The sequence below is a fragment of the Etheostoma cragini genome, chromosome 22 (genome assembly GCF_013103735.1).
Source record: "Etheostoma cragini isolate CJK2018 chromosome 22, CSU_Ecrag_1.0, whole genome shotgun sequence".
Lineage (NCBI taxonomy): Eukaryota > Metazoa > Chordata > Actinopteri > Perciformes > Percidae > Etheostoma > Etheostoma cragini.
In genome coordinates this window covers 13273058-13277999 of record NC_048428.1, presented here as the reverse complement: position 1 = coordinate 13277999, position 4942 = coordinate 13273058, and the positions used below count along the sequence as shown (strand labels likewise).

The window sequence follows — 4942 nt, the reverse complement described above, 5'->3', positions numbered from 1 at the left end:
TTAAAAAACAGGGGGCCCAGTGGCTGGCCCTTGATTAATAAATGTTTATGCGTTTTGAAGTGCGGGACAAAAGGGGCTGGCCTGTGACCCCTAGGAGCCCGACCTTGTGCGAATTCATTGTGAGGCGCTGGGAAAGGGGCTTTGGGACGGAGACCCCGGGCCACTGACCCACACACATCCCAGAGTCCTGCCATTCATGTGCGCACCGCTGCATGTCGCCCCGCAGCTTCCATTGTTTCAGCGGGAACAATAGCGTTGTCTCCCCCCCACCCCTTTGCCTGAGAGAAAGCAGCTTTCAAACTCCCCTCTATATATGTAGCCTGATGCAAGCCCCGGCAGACTTTCCTTCTAACGCTTCAAATATAGAGTAAAAATGTTGACAAAACGTTAACGCTGTTAGTAGTGTGTTCCCCCACGTTGCATCACACGCCAATGTTGCATCATTGCACTGACTGGGTTCTTGCAGCAGTCAAAGGCCAACACTGTAACAGTGTGAAACAATGAAACAGTAACAGAGTGAAACTGTAAAAGATAGGACGGTGATGAGATGACTGAAGGAGAGAACTCGAAGAAACAGACCGTGAATAACACCTACAGGCTATTTCTAATGCTGGAATCAGATGAAGGCTATATTAATAGGTTGGAGGTAATTAAGCATTAGCGGGTCTGTGCGTTCCGCCTTGGCTACAGGGTTCGTGGGGTTACTAAAATGACATCACATGGGGCCTTGGTTTCGATTGGGTCTGTGACTGGGAGTCAATCCCGACAGGAAGTGAATGGGATACAAACAAGCAGTGCAGGACTGACACTTGCTCAGTCAATGGCTGCCTCAATGCCGAATGCCCAAAAGCATCTGTCCCTTTACATGTTTATTATAAACGTAAAATAAAAATGTGTCCTTTACCTTTAACAGCAAAACAAGGAGAAATCATGTGTATTATAGGAGTAGGCCAATAACACATTACCGACAGAAGAAATCTAGTTCTTGCTCTAACCCCCCCTCAGTTCATTTAAGCAGGCTCAACAAACACTTGGGCTAACATAGCCTATAGAAATTGAGTTGCAATCCAGCGGCTTGATGCGTGAAACTGTAACGCACTAATGGACCTTTCAAGACAAACGACATTAAACATGATTAATTGTGGCCGGCAAGGCGACGATCCCGCTACACACACTCCTAATGTAGAGCTTCACAAGATTATGGAGTATAGTTATTGCTATATAAAACTACAAAAGGCATATACACCACATACTGAAAAAAAAGTGTTGGACAGCTGTAACATGCATGCAAATAATAAAAAAAGAAAGATAAATAATATAAAACATTGGACATGGGATTGTTCGGAGCGCGCATAGGCTATATTTGCGTGTCAGTTTCTGCGCATTTGTATGTATAAAAGCGTGTGTACGCGTGCATGTGAAGAGGAAGAGAGAGGGGGAGAAAGAGAGAGAGAGATTTTATTGTAATGCACAGAACGACCTGCCCTCTTTTGAAAAAAGCGAGAAAGCGCAGCCATGCTTTGCAGAGGCTCCAGCATCGCTCTCATTGGCAGTATCTGCTCCTCGCCAGACGGAGTCTTTGCTCGTCCGCCGCTACACCGAAAGGAACCGGGAATACAAGCGACTGCCTCCGTGATGTTAAGACCTGCAATAAAGAATTAATGCTAGAATGATTTAAAAAAAAAAAAAAAAAGAAAAAAAAAAGAAACAGCAGAGCACGGATACATATCAGCAGAGCACAGTGTTCTGGGATCCACCATATGGCGTGGACCATATCATGGTGAGTAGCCTATCTGATAATTGCGTTTGATTTATGCTCGAGACTTTAATCAGTTATTGATAGGTGGATTCAACCGTTAATAGAATATGTATTTCACTAGATTAGGTGACTTTACTGAGCTACAGAGAGAGATGTTGGTTCTGTACGTTTCCCCGTGCACGTTGCACTTGCCATTGTTATTGCAGGCTTTAGGGAATGAACCACTTTAGGAAGAAGGCTGACAAAGATACGCGATAGAAAAACCTCACCAAACCCGCGTAGGGTGTACAGAGTGTTTTGCGTCGACGTTTGCACAATCAATAAGAAGGGTAAAGAGGACGGTGGATTTCTGAACCACATCATTTGTTCGTTGCGCGGCGCTTAAGGACAATAGGGGTCGTGTTCCTGCCGGTGGCCAGATACATAAGGAGTCGAAATAAGGTGATGTGCTGGGAAACTGTAATGATGCTCCGAACGATAGCCGATATAAGAGTCGCCGGATTTTCAGGGGATGGGGACGTTTCCGTCTAAAATGGCGTTTCCCTTTGTTTCTGCATCCCTCTCCTCTCTGTTATAGAGAGTGGGTAATGCATTGCAATTACCATATATACCAGCCTGCGCCTCTTCATTTTCACTCCACTGCTTTACACGCAGTGGATTAAGATCTTTAATGGTAAAACATGAGTTGTCCGATGTAAAACTGGTCCCTACAAGGTAAGCTTAGAGGCTCCGGTAAGCTCAGATATAATGCAGGTAGCCTATGTGACTTCTTATTATGTTTAGACTGCACTGCCTTCATTTGAATTTCAGCAGTTTTATCTTACATTAGGGGATATGCAAATCAATAGGCTGTCTGTAGTCTGCAGATTATACTGGATTATAATTCCATGGATTTTGTCTGTGTCAGACCCCATGTAGTTAGTATTAAAGTCATTTAGCCGTTAAACAGCATCTCCAAGCATTAAACGTACCACACTTTTCCATTACACTCATCATGACATATACACTACTGTTAGCTTATTTAGGGCCATATGTCATATTACTCTTATTCCGAGAACTAAAAATCAGTTGCAGCTCATCACATGGAGTACAGTTCTTGGACCAACTGCACTCACATCAAACAGCAGGCTCGGGATGACACAACCATCCCTCCCTCATCCATGTGTGTGTGTGTGTTCATTTTTTGAATAGTGTAACGTTGCATAACAGTTTACAGCCAATGCCAGATTTAGGGCTTCAAAATTTGCGGGGCCATTGTTGGCATTTCCTCTGCTGACACACACACACACACACACACACACACACACACACACACACACACACACACACACACACACACACACAGGGACGCTTGTGTCACAGTTCACCAACCAACTACAGAACTATTAACACATCTCGACGATAAACGTTAATACTCCAAATAGGAAGTCGTCAATTTCCCTCCAGTTTCAAGGACACAGGGTAGTCATGAGGAGGACGCTGGGTAATATAGAGGAACATCTGTTTGCCCGGTTACGTCACCCCCCCTCCTCCTCCTCCTCTTCCTCCTCCTCCTCCACCCCCACTCCCTCATCCCAATCCTCTTGTGCTGAAGGCAGATGCCTCATTTGTTTGGCTGGAGCTCCATTAATCCCAAATCAAGAGGAATAGACCGGACAGAGAGAGATCAGTCCCATCTAGGTGGTGTCGGTGCTGGGCTCGAGCTGCACTGCTCGGTGTCCCCTTCACTTTGCGGTTGGTGGAAGCGCGTGCAGGGACTCATATACATAGAGCACCGCTGTGTTCTGGACAAACGCATACCAAGGCTCTTCAGCTGCCCCGTTCGAGATTTGCGGCAGTTTTAACGTGTGACCCGCAAGTAGAGGCTGCAGGCTTGTATGTGTGCTAGTAGAAAAAAAATGCGTGCGTTATGTTACTCGGAAATCAATATATTGGACGTGGACAGTGCTTTTTTCTGTTCTGTGGATGCCAACTGATCTTTTCTTAATAGGTCAATGTGGAATATGATACTTTGTCATCTGAAATTCTATATGAAGTTCATGACGCATTTTGTCTTTTCTTTTTTTGTACTGTAGGTGCATTATGGGATAATGGAGGACTTTTACGCTATCTGCGATTTTGGACAAAGCAGCCGATCAAACGGAGTCCTTTTTCGCCTGCAAAAGCGGCCTAGGACGTATCATCACTATGCCCGCAAAACTACCTACTGGCTGTTTTGCGTTTAAGTCATTCCTGTAACCTTACTTCTTGTTCCTCCAATTGAATGTTGTGATTTTTTTTTTACATAATAAGGTAGGCCTGCACAACAACCGGGTGAGGATTTGATCTCTTTGGACCCGTGCTTGGGATTTTTATTTTGTTTCAACTTCTGGCCAAACTTGACATCCCAAAACAGTTTTTAGTCACACAACAAAGTCCTTAAAGGCTGCAAAAGTATTTGATTATATTTGTAACAGATTTTAGGGAAAATATTGAGGTGTCTGGCCGTTTCCCCGCAGCAGCAGCGTGAATGCAGCTGGACAAACGTTCATACACACATGCATGCAACCACACACAAACACACACACACACACATACGAGCGGGTTATGTCTCTCCGTGTTCACAGCGGACCTTGATTTAATGTCTTACAATTAAGGCACGCGGTGAATGCCAAGGGATGATCCTTCTTTCTTCGGATGACTACAGAGCCAAGAAATACATCACATCTTTTAACTAATTACATTTGTTTAAACAGAAGCCTATTGGGTTTCGCTTTCACTGTAAATGTGCTTCTGTCGTTAACTCGTGTACTGTCTCTTCCCCCCTTTCGTCCATGAATAAAGTAAATACACGCAACCATTTTAAAAGCTCTGTTTTTTTTCATGCATTTGATGACTCGTGTACGCATGTGCGTATGTTGATATGTGTGTTTGTATGTTGATGTGTCGATGTGTGTAGGAGCTTTCCATCCACACACAGGCTTCCCGAGAGCGCTGTCCATCTTCTGTGGTGCTGAAATCAGTGCACCACCGATCAGCCTTTTGTTCCATTCGCCTGTCGGTGCACAAGCGGAAATGGCTTATCTATTTTCACGTTAGTACAGGAATGCAGCCCGGACATGGTGACACATAAACTGCGTACACATACACACAAATACATAAGCGAGGATATAAGAAAAAATCCTAATGTAGTGATTGCATCTA

The 4942-nt window shown here is 44.4% G+C and overlaps 1 long non-coding RNA gene across 1 annotated transcript; it reads left to right on the top strand.

Annotated features, from left to right (window-relative positions):
• Positions 1–1434: 1434 nt before the first annotated feature.
• LOC117938029 lies at positions 1435–4600 on the top strand. The gene is made up of 2 exons (XR_004655309.1): positions 1435–1780; positions 3835–4600. It is a non-coding gene; the product is annotated as an uncharacterized LOC117938029 (long non-coding RNA).
• Positions 4601–4942: the final 342 nt, after the last annotated feature.